The 13,143-nt window shown below is 33.5% G+C and overlaps 1 protein-coding gene across 1 annotated transcript in view; it reads left to right on the forward strand.

Moving 5' to 3' along the window:
• Sara (Smad anchor for receptor activation) overlaps nt 1–13,143 on the forward strand; it is a 431,539-nt gene that overhangs the window by 262,407 nt on the left and 155,989 nt on the right. The window lies entirely within an intron of this gene.

The raw sequence follows: 13,143 nt of genomic DNA on the forward strand, positions 1-13,143 counted from the left end.
TACGTGCATTGCGAACCAGGAAGATTAACCGATGAAATTAAACATTTCAATAGGGACTTGCAAGAAATCTGTAACTGGGCTGACACGTACGGACTTAGATTAAGTAACGTAAAATCTCAAGCTATAATCATTTCACATCCTTGGTTTTGTTCAAACATAAGCAACTTCACTTTACCAAAACTCTACCTACAAAATTCACCCATTGATTTAAGATACTCTGTCAAAGATTTCGGTGTTATAATAGACGAACATCTTTCTTGGAACCATCAGGTTACCAGCATCTCCAGGAAAGTATTTGCAACACTTAACTCGCTTAGAGGATTCCGCAACATATTTTCTCGAGTATTAAAAGAATGCCTCATTTGCACTCTGGTATTACCGAATTTCGACTACTGTGACACCTTGTACAACAACATGACTGCTACTCTTAACGACAACTGAAACGTGCGCAAACGCTTTTTTTCGCTATATAGGTAACCTACGTTACTCTGACCATGTTACACCTGCCTAAGATGAACTCGCTTGGCTAAAACTCAAACAGCGCCGTAATTTTCATGCTTTATGCCTTCGTCGAATACTCTCCTCGTGCTCACCTCCCTACTTGTACAGTCAATTTCATCACCTCTCATCCAATCACAGTTTCGGGACACGGTCAAAATTCGATACACTCTTATCTATTCTACCTCACCGCATACATGATACACAAACTCATTTGTTATTTTTTCGGCACGACAATGGAATACACTACCCGTCTCTGTCAGAGGAACCTCATCTGCTAGTTTTAGGCAACTTTGTCACCGATACCTACTAAGTAATAGATGAAGTCCTAAATTGTTATTCCTCAAACTATAGATATAATCACTCTGTTGTTATTATTATGCTTAATAGAAATTAGCTAATCATGTCATAATTGTGTAAATATTCTTCTTCTTCTTCTCCTCCATCATCATTATCTTCCTATTTTTTTCCCTTTTTTTATTATTGCTCTTTATAATAATGTTGTATTGTTTAGTAGTTGCAAGATGTTTCAATTGTAAGTCTATTTACTTTAATTTTTCACATGTAAATACTGTATTTTCTGATTCGATGGAAGAGAGGGCCTAATGGCCTTAATTTTGCTAGACAAAATAAATCCATTGTATTGTATTGTATTGTAGTTTCTACAATCAGAGTATTGTCTCCGGTGATCTTGCACACTTCGCAAAATGAATTCTCTTTCTTCTTTATTGGCTGTTAAGAGTCCGTTGAAACCTTGCATTAAGTTCACTCCTCTCTTTGCTGTATCATTTACCACCTTAAGATTTTTCATAGTCTCTTTGGCATTAAGGTAGGAAATGATTTCATACCAAGAAGCAGGATCCGTATTTCAGAAATCTGAATCTATGCTTAACTTCAACAAGTACAGACTCTTGACAGAAATGAACTTGTCAGTCCCCTTACATGTGTAAAAGATTTAACTCATTGCGGACCGTGGACGGCATAAGACGTTTAAGCTTGCTCCTATGCTGTGGGCCGTGGACGGCGTAAGACGTTTAATGTTCCGCGCTAAGCAATGCTGTTTATATTCGTCATCTATGCATTCTTACAGCTTAGTCAGCGTTACTGGTTGTAGCAGGAGGTTGGTTGACCTTTTTGAGATAAACCTGGCGTTGAGTGGGCTCATATTTATCTTAGCTGTTTTAGCGGGAATATCTCAGCACTTCCTCGCGCGTCAAGACGGTACTTGAGATTCCAATGCAGTGTGTGTCGTTCTTACCGAGTGTAGTATAATGGCTTATAAAACAAAGTTTCTTGCAGAAGATTAATTATTAGATATTGTTCACAATGATTATTCTGGTGATGAACGTATTCCTGAAATAGACTCAGGTAGTGAAAGTGAGAGTGACAAGGAAATTCCGATTCCCGAATCCCATAGGCCTATAAAGGAAAGTGAAGTGCCTGATACATATCATCGTTTAGAGAGAATTCAAGTATAAACGTTCAAACAGAAAATGAGCAGGATATTTTCAGTTAGGTGAGTATTTTCATGAATGACGAATTTTATCGGTATGTGTATGAGCAGACCAATCTATGCGCGAGTCAAGTGATAGGCACGGCGCCCCGGCCTTTCACGAAGAATTCGTTCATGCAATCGTGGAAACCGATTATTCCTAAATTCTTATATAAAAATGTACTGGACTGAAGACCCTGTTTTTCAAACCCCGATATTTTCTAAAAAAATGTTCCGAACACGCTTCCTTCATATTCATTCCTTTCTTCACTACAGTGACAGTAATCTTTATTGCAAGTGACTAATCTCACGTTTTAACCCGTATTGAAATCTGTTGATATACAATAATAAAGTTTTATTATGAATCCACCTGTTCAATACATTATAATGTTGTTACATTTAAAATAACTTCATTAGTTAAAAAGTTATATATGGGACATGTTTCGCTCCCTTATAGAGCATCATCAGCCAAATCTGAATCTCAAATAATTGTTATTTACGTAAATAAAGACTTAAGAACTATTAGATCATTTTTGACACACTTAAAACTTATTCTATTAGAAAATCATAAAATATAAAATCTTTGTATACATGGCTTAATTACATGTGCTTAATAGGTAATTACATGTGCTTAATAGGAAGATACATTAAAATTATGGAAGAGAGAGTACTAAAATATAAAATAAATAATATATATATCATGTCCAAAATCCTAGAAAGACGTGAAGATCAATCTTAGGAACTAAATTTGAGGATTTTCTTAGCAATGAGATCTGGTAAAAAAGTTATTTATCCCTTGTGGATAAGAGTCTATAAAGATTCAAATTTATCGTCAATTTGATGATTAAACTTATAACAGGATAAATGTTGGTCTTCAAGAAATTTAAATGCTTGTTGTCATGTGACCTCGGCGAATGCCGTTGAAAAGATATGTTCTTATAGATGTCAATGACCGTTCGTTGAACTAATGGATTTGATAAGGATGATTGAAAGGGACGTAAATCAACGTTTGTATTGAAAGCTGCTACTTGGTTTATCTTGTTGAATGTCTGTAACAAGAAAAGGAATCTTGTAAGTAATCGGAATTTGTGTTGCTAGTTAAGAGTGTGTTTCTAGAAACTTCACTTACCCCTCCAATTGCTGTTTGTCGGTTTGGTGTTGTCCGAGGTTATGTGGTGACTGTCTGTTCTGTGTCTACTCCTTGTGTTGTAAGAGTGAGGTGGTGGGGGTTGAGAAGAGGGAGTAGGGGTAGGAGGAGAAATGTTTGTGGGTGTGGTTTTGGAAGGGAAATGTCTAGTAGGAGCGCAGGGAGGGGTTGAGTTCTTTAATGTTGGATGATTATTAGTTGTTTTGGGAATGAAAACTTTGGCAAAATTACTTTTTTCTAGATTAAGCGTCTTTAAGAGTTTCGGTAATTGTTCGTGTAACGGATTTCTTATTTCAATTTCGTCATTTAAATTTTTTTTCCTTATTGAAATACTGGTCTAAGTGGATATAAATATTTTCTAATTCTGTCATTAGTTTACCTTTTTCTATCTTCTTTATAATTTTTAGGTCTTTCTCTATGGTTGTAAATTGGTGGCCTGACTCTCTCATGTGAGCACTCATCGCAGAATGTTTGTTGTGCTTTGTAGCATTAACGTGTTCTAAGTATCTTGTGAGAAAGTTACGGCCAGTTTGGCCAACATATGAACATTTACATTCTACACATGTTAATCTATAGATGCCAGAACTTAGATAAGCGTTCTTGTTGGAATTTATACTATTGTGGTTGAAAAAAATGTTTCTGTTTGTACTTTGTGTTTTGAATGCTACATTCACATCTCGTTTTTTGATAGGATTAGTTATTTGAAAAATGGCTGGATTGGTGAATGTAAATGTTGCGAATTTGGACTGCTTAGTTTTTTCGGGAGTAAGATTAGTTACTAACTTTTGTTTTACTTTATTGATGATCCGATTGACTATATTTATTTTATATCCATTAATTGAGGCCAGATCTTTTATAAAATTGAGTTCCTTTTTTAAGTTACTCTCTGAAAGGGGGATTTTGAAAGCTCTATAAACTAAACTGTAAAAAGCCGCCTGTTTATGTGATTTTGGGTGAAGAGAATCATTTTTTATCGTTAGAGGAGCGTATGATGGTTTTCTAAATATTTGAAATTCAAAACTATCTCTTATTCGTGTTACATTAATATCCAGGAAGTTTATTGAGTTGTTAGTTTCATCTTCTTTCGTGAATTTTTATTTGGGTCAGTATTATTTAAGAAACTTAGGATTTTTTCACTACCATTTTTTTGGCTATCTATTATGACAAAGGTGTCGTCTACATACCTGATCCAAAGGCAAAGTCCATTTATTTTTGTGTTTATTTTGTTTTGCTCCAAATGATCCATATATATGTCTGCCAGTATGCCCAACGTGGGGTCTCCCATTGCTAGGCATGTTTGGTGGTAAATCTTTTTATTAAATGTGAAGTAATTATTGTTTAATACAAATTTCAGTAGGTTTACGAATTCATCTATTTCACATCTACTTAATTTACTGTATGTAAGGAGATTGTGTTTGATGATATTGATGGTTTCCTTAACCGGTATATTTGGATACATGTTGGTTACGTCGAATGAAACCATTTTATGTTGTGGTTGTAAATTGAATTTTCCTAGTTTATTACAAAATTCTATTGAATTTTTGATTGTTGATTCGAATCTTACTCCCGAAAAAACTAAGCACTCCAAATTCGCAACATTTACATTCACCAATCCAGCCATTTTTCAAATAACTAATCCTATCAAAAAGCGAGATGTGAATGTAGCATTCAAAACACAAAATACAAACAAACATTTTTTCCAACCACAATAGTATAAATTCCAACAAGAACCCTTATCTAAGTTCTGGCATCTATAGATTAACATGTGTAGAATGTAAATGTTCATATGTTGGCCAAACTGGCCGTAACTTTCTCACAAGATACTTAGAACACGTTAATGCTACAAAGCACAACAAACATTCTGCGACGAGTGCTCACATGAGAGAGTCAGGCCACCAATTTACAACCATAGAGAAAGACCTAAAAATTATAAAGAAGATAGAAAAAGGTAAACTAATGACAGAATTAGAAAATATTTATATCCACTTAGACCAGTATTTCAATAAGGAAAAAAATTTAAATGACGAAATTGAAATAAGAAATCCGTTACACGAACAATTACCGAAACTCTTAAAGACGCTTAATCTAGAAAAAAGTAATTTTGCCAAAGTTTTCATTCCCAAAACAACTAATAATCATCCAACATTAAAGAACTCAACCCCTCCCTGCGCTCCTGCTAGACATTCCCCTTCCAAAACCACACCCACAAACATTTCTCCTCCTACCCCTACTCCCTCTTCTCAACCCCCACCACCTCACTCTTACAACACAAGGAGTAGACACAGAACAGACAGTCACCACATAACCTCGGACAACACCAAACCGACAAACAGCAATTGGAGGGGTAAGTGAAGTTTCTAGAAACACACTCTTAACTAGCAACACAAATTCCGATTACTTACAAGATTCCTTTTCTTGTTACAGACATTCAACAAGATAAACCAAGTAGCAGCTTTCAATACAAATGTTGATTTACGTCCCTTTCAATCATCCTTATCAAATCCATTAGTTCAACGAACGGTCATTGACATCTATAAGAACATATCTTTTCAACGGCATTCGCCGAGGTCACATGACAACAAGCATTTAAATTTCTTGAAGACCAACATTTATCCTGTTATAAGTTTAATCATCAAATTGACGATAAATTTGAATCTTTATAGACTCTTATCCACAAGGGATAAATAACTTTTTTACCAGATCTCATTGCTAAGAAAATCCTCAAATTTAGTTCCTAAGATTGATCTTCACGTCTTTCTAGGATTTTGGACATGATATATATATATTATTTATTTTATATTTTAGTACTCTCTCTTCCATAATTTTAATGTATCTTCCTATTAAGCACATGTAATTACCTATTAAGCACATGTAATTAAGCCATGTATACAAAGATTTTATATTTTATGATTTTCTAATAGAATAAGTTTTAAGTGTGTCAAAAATGTTCTAATAGTTCTTAAGTCTTTATTTACGTAAATAACAATTATTTGAGATTCAGATTTGGCTGATGATGCTCTATAAGGGAGCGAAACATGTCCCATATATAACTTTTTAACTAATGAAGTTATTTTAAATGTAACAACATTATAATGTATTGAACAGGTGGATTCATAATAAAACTTTATTATTGTATAGTAATCATTATGCCGAAAGTACAGATAGTCTGTATAAAATTAGACATATTTTGGAACCTGTGACACCAGATATCACACCGTAAATATTTACTACAGTTTAGCACAAAGTATTATGTTTCTAACATTTATAGTTCAGGAGTAATTGTAAATTTTACTAAGTAATGCACGTTAAGAGGGCCGGGCATGAAAATAGCTGGTCCAGGCATTCAAGTGTCCCACTCAGAAGCAGGTACTGAACGTGTTAAAATATAATCTGTTAATATAGAATAGCTGAACAGTTCATGCAAAACTGCTAATTTAAATTTATTGAATTATCTACTTGAAAAATTGTACCCAAAAGTTTTTTAACTGCACCAGGCAGCACGGAGTACCTCCTTTCAGTTCCGAAGGGTTCACACTTCTGGTTTCTAACCGTACATATTTGTGTGTCATTGCTAACGTCATCAGACAGTGACATCATACAAATATCTTCATTTAAATACCATAAGTGCCGACATAAGTTCCTTAGAGCACTTCAAGACACCCTTGCATTTACTTCTGCATACCATTTTAACTCTTTCAACAAGCACAAGTCATTGTAAAGTGCTCCAATTGCTGATGAATTTTTATGGACGAGAAAGTTCAAATTCTTTCATGTGACACCACTGCATCCAACACAGGATGTTTCAGTGGAGCTGTTACATTGCTGAAACAGTTGGCAGGAAGAGGGAAGTCGGTAATGCAGGCATGCCAATTAATTGTTCCTGATTTTCATAAGTTCTTGAATCCCTGACATTTAACGCTGATGCCCGCTTACCATCCCAGTGAACAATCACAACAGTTGGATTATTGTCTTTAAACAAATATTTAATATTTTTTGCTTGTTTTTTTCTGAATTGTTCTCTATATTTTTTTAATTGAGCTACAATTAAGTGGTATTTCATCAACATCGTGTCCTAAGGCCTCAGTTGTAGCTTCAAAGACGAACACAGCATCTCTTTGACTTAACTGACATCTGTCTAAAACAGTTACTAGTTTTGATGTCATGAGACACTTTCATCTATGTTTCTTTTCCTTTCCTGAATTTACCTTCCTTTCATTTACAGTTTCATCACAACCAGAAATTGAAGTTGAGCTCGTGGAGGGTTCTGTAAAAATGGCATTACCATCAGAGTCACTCACTTCAGTTGATTTGTTGGACAAACCGTTGCTATTCTGCAGAAACTGTGAACTCTTGTCACCCTTCATCTTCCTTTCCTCCTGTTTCATAACTCTAATCCCTGTCCTTTCCTCATTTCCTGCCAACTTCCAGTCAACCTCTTCAAGAAACTAGGCTCTCTCTGAAGTAATAAAAAAAAAGTTTGTCACCCTCTATTTTTATCATGTTCAAAGTATTAGCATGGGCAACATCAAAGAGATTATTTAGATTTGAAAAAACTTACGCTCCTGTTCTTCATGAGTATTTGTCTTTTTACAGGCACTTTTTTGCAGATTGTGCCACTCAGTCAGTCAGTCAGTCAGTCAGTACTGATCTGCATTTAGGGCAGTTGCCCAGGTGGCAGGCTCACTATCTGTTGTTATCCTAGCCTTTTGTTAAATGATTGCAAAGAATTTGAAAATTTATTGAACGTCTCCTGTCATAAATTATTCCAATCCATAACTCCCCTTCCTATAAACGAATACTTGCCCCAATTTGTCCTCTTGAATTCCAACTTTAACTTCATATTGTGATCTTTTCTATTTTTAAAAACATCACTCAAACTTACTCGTCTGCTAATGTCATTCCACGCATCTCTCCACTGACAGCTCGGAACATACCACTTATTAACTTAACCATCGTGGTTTAATTTGTTTTGGTTTGTGTTGACTTCAGTTTATTTATTTATTTATTTATTTATTTATTTATTTATTTATTTATTTATTTATTTATTTATTTATTTATTTATTTATTTATTTATTTATTTATTTATTTATTTATTTATTTATTTATTTATTTATTTATTTATTTATTTATTTATTTATTTATTTATTTATTTATTTATTTATTTATTTATTTATTTATTTATTTATTTATTTATTTATTTATTTATTTATTTATTTATTTATTTATTTATTTATTTATTTATTTATTTATTTATTTATTTATTTATTTATTTATTTATTTATTTATTTATTTATTTATTTATTTATTTATTTATTTATTTATTTATTTATTTATTTATTTATTTATTTATTTATTTATTTATTTATTTATTTATTTATTTATTTATTTATTTATTTATTTATTTATTTATTTATTTATTTATTTATTTATTTATTTATTTATTTATTTATTTATTTATTTATTTATTTATTTATTTATTTATTTATTTATTTATTTATTTATTTATTTATTTATTTATTTATTTATTTATTTATTTATTTATTTATTTATTTATTTATTTATTTATTTATTTATTTATTTATTTATTTATTTATTTATTTATTTATTTATTTATTTATTTATTTATTTATTTATTTATTTATTTATTTATTTATTTATTTATTTATTTATTTATTTATTTATTTATTTATTTATTTATTTATTTATTTATTTATTTATTTATTTATTTATTTATTTATTTATTTATTTATTTATTTATTTATTTATTTATTTATTTATTTATTTATTTATTTATTTATTTATTTATTTATTTATTTATTTATTTATTTATTTATTTATTTATTTATTTATTTATTTATTTATTTATTTATTTATTTATTTATTTATTTATTTATTTATTTATTTATTTATTTATTTATTTATTTATTTATTTATTTATTTATTTATTTATTTATACACCGTACATGTTTCAAGAACATTACATGTTCTCTTCTTCAGCAGCTCAAAAAATACCAAATATTTTCTTGGACTTAACCTATCACCTCATCTTTAACAATAATAAAGTTACAGTTATAAAACACGTTCTCTGTTTAACCTATTAAAATGCTTATACTAAAGAACTCAAAATTAAAATATTAGGTATGTCAATAAAAAACTCTAAACTTACAATCTACTACATAAAATTCTATTAAAATAACTGACTTGTCCAGTAAACAAAACATTTAAAAACTACGTATGAATCAAGTTTTCTTAATATAAGTCTGTCTTTCACTTAAAATATTAATAAAATCCTTCAACTCAAAGGTCTCTTCTATAATAAATTGTTGCGGCTACTTCTGTAGAACATCTGCCCTAGTATTTTGGCCTTTATTTTCACTTCAGTAAACAAGGTTGATTTTGAACTCTGTTTGGTATCTTGCAGAAACGTCAGCCAGTTCAGAACATATTATTTTTCCTTTGAGACCAGAGACCATACAGTCCATTTGTTTGTTGAAATCATTCAATTAACATGTACTTGTCACTGTATGGCTCTACCAACTGATATACGAAACTCTGTACTGCTGCGTGTCAACTCCCGTCCGCCCACCTCTCAATTCAGAACAAATATGAACTTGAACACTGCTCTTGAGTTGGTAGAGGTGGGATCTCTCGCTGAGTGCATGGGGAAAACCAACCCGCAGGGTAACGGATTAAGAAAGAGAGAAATATAAGATACTTCTTCCACCTTTCAGTACTTAACAAGTCTAACATGAGATAAATTACAGATAGCAGGACATGTTTTGGTCGTTATTTGTGACTTCCTTCAGCTACAAAAGTTCACTTGAAACACTAAGCTGTGATAACTTGACCTCAGTGTTTTATGTAAACGATGTCTCTGATCCACTGAGGCAGTTGTTTCAAAACACATAGTTTTCACAATGGCAAATCTTCATTTGTAAACTTCACAATTTATGAGCTGTTTTCATTAGGCTCCTTATAACTTCAACAGTTACTTAAAAGACTTATGCAGCAGTTTGTTCAAAAGATTAGGTTGTTAAAATGGTGAACAACTCCCTCCTGTCATGTTTTCTCATGCTTTTAGGAGTAATCATTGGTCAGTAACATTGATGGATGGTAATAATTCTAAAATAGTGTGTCGTTTGCTGTACCTATTACATATGGAATTTTTCCAAAATTTTCCATGTTATCCCATATTTTTCAAAAATAAAACACATTATAATAGACTTCCTTTTAAAATGCCATTCATTTAGGTCATCTCACTTTGAGTAAAAATTTGTCATATCATGCTTTAAATTAAGGTAACACATTGTTTTACTCCAGCTGACTACTATCAAAACATGGTTTAAGTAATGGAAGGGAACAAACAAGTGCAAATCAAGTCATATATAGATAGATAGATAGATACATAGGAAGATCAAAATGAGCACGTAAGAGGAAAAACTCAGTGAGAAGCCATTGTGGGAAGAGAGAGAAATAAAAAAAAAACACACAAAGGGATAAGGACAAGGACAATCTCCAAATCTTTATTCACTGCTGTCTTCAAAAAGATGGGCTCTCTTCTTGTCAATCTCAGTTCTTCTACATTCATTTCTTTTCATCCACCAATAAGCTCATTTCTGCTTCCCAGGCTCATCAGCAGGTCAGTGCTTATTTATTTGAGAGGCTGTCTTCACAGATCTTCAGTCTTGATGAAGGAAGTATATGATAAGAAAGCCAAATAAATACAGAAAAAGGAAAGATGCAAAACGATAATGATGAACACAGGTAGTAAAATACTAGGAACACAGGACAAACACAAAAAGGAGAAAAGGAATCCAACAGGTTAATATAAGTAATGGAAAGGAGCAAGCAACTGCAAATCAAGTCATATGCAGAAAGAGAGAGATATTGAAAGGAAGGCATAATAGGAAAAACACAATGACAGGCCAGTGTGGTGCTGAGAAGAAACAGGGATTGCTGAGGAGAGAGCTGATCTTCTTGCAGGTGGCAGTGTGTGAAGATGTGGAATTCGTTCTTGTCTTTTTGTGTTTTCTGTCTGTTTCTGCCTTGTTCCACACTGGTCTGTCATTTTATTTTTCCTGTTAAACGTGTTCCTGTCGATATTCCTATCTATCTTTCTGTATGTAGCATTTTTAACAAAACTCCCTTTAAACTCAAAATAGAAAAATTTGGTGATGACACAAATAGGCTACAGCTATTTCAGGTCCCTGTCGGTAACTGAACGTACACATTACTGCAGCTTTACACCATTCTTTCATAGTTTACTATCCTTCATTTAGTTAGTTATTGTATTGTATCAACTTCTGACAAGCAGGAACATCAACACGCGAGAGGTTGCACCCACGGCAATTTGCCGCACTTTTTAAATATTTGTTAATAATTTCGTTGCTAGTCGCTGTAGGGCTAATGGCGCTCGTTTCATCCCTCCCCTCCCTCTCTCCCGCCTGATGTTGATTATCGTCAGTGTATTGCCTGCTGCGTTCCAGAGTAGTTTAAGTTTTCTTTCACTCTCGCATTTGCCGCGGCAAATTGCCTTCGAGCAACCCCTCGCATAGTGTATTCTTACATGACTGCATTTCCAAGAAAGTTTCTTAAGAAAAGTTCATGATGTTTATGGTGGCTTTCAGTGAAGTGTGGTGCTGTAGTTTTATCTTGAATTGTGACCAAATCATTAATTGAAATGTACAAATGCAAACGTTGAGGCAGTTTGCTCACGCGCGACCTCTCGCGTTCATTAAAAACTCATGTAATTTTACCAGATTTTGCAAAAACATTTCATTAATTTTTTACATTGAGAAAATATTGTTACTGGGTAATTATGTTAGTACTGGTTGAAAGGCAGTTAAACAGGGTACATATTTATAGTTTTATCAAAGCATTCACTGCAAAAGGAAAATAGCAGCTCATTAGAATATTAAGCGTGAGCAATTTTTCTTCGCGCGACCCTCGCATTTAAAAATGGGTGCGACCTCTTGCGTGTTAACATTAAAATTAGGAAAGAATTTACCAAAATGTTTGTGTGGAGTGTTTTGTTATATGGTAGCAAAACATGGGTCTTAGCAAAACAGGATATAAAACATCTGGAAGCAGTGGAAATATGGATATGGAGGAGGATGCTGAAAATTAGTTGGACAGAGAAAGAGTCAAACAATAGGGTCCTCAAAGAAATAGACGCCACGAACCTACTACGCTGGCGTAGCAGGGGGAGAGGTGATACTCCCACGTGGCATGTCCCAGGTGGCGGATAGGGGGGTCCTAACCCGTTTGCCGGCGGACTTGAGGGAAATAAAATACCTCTCGCGGACCAAACACACAACCCCCTCTGGGTGGGGGACGCAGACGAAGAATACACCCATGGTATCCCCTGCGTGTCGTAAGAGGCGACTAAAAGGGGCGACCAAGGGATGATTGGTTAGAACCATGAAAATACTTGTGATTAGTACCACCACACAGGGAACACCATGAGTCGCTATTACTTGCACATAGTACTACTACGTTAGGTACCAAATAGGTTTGTGATTAGTAGCACGCAGGAGCACCGCGCGGTCAGGCTTTTACAGTACCTGTGATTAGTAGCACTATATGAGCGACACCATGGTTCTGGCTTGCCTATGATTAGTACCCACTGTATAAGGAACACCACAGGATAGTACGAGTCCCTGTGGTTAGTACACTTATGTGATGAAAACCATAGGTTTGTGTTGCCTGTAAATGGCGCCGCTATGTGCGGAACACCATAGGTGTGAATTTCATAACCTGTCAGTAGTACCATAATGTGTGGAATACTGCGAGTCTGAGATACTTTTGATTAGTACCGCACCATGACAAATACCATGGTTCTACTTTCCAAGCGATAAGTACCATTATGAGAGGCCGGTAACCTATAATTTGGATCCCTTTAGCTTGCAAGCATCACCGATTCGGTATTGAGCTATAGAAGCAGTCCCTTGGTCAGTATTACTATTGTTTTCCGTCAGTTTCTGAGACTGAGGCATTGCGGGTTAGC

The sequence above is a fragment of the Anabrus simplex genome, chromosome 2 (genome assembly GCF_040414725.1).
Source record: "Anabrus simplex isolate iqAnaSimp1 chromosome 2, ASM4041472v1, whole genome shotgun sequence".
Taxonomy (NCBI): Eukaryota; Metazoa; Arthropoda; class Insecta; order Orthoptera; family Tettigoniidae; genus Anabrus; species Anabrus simplex.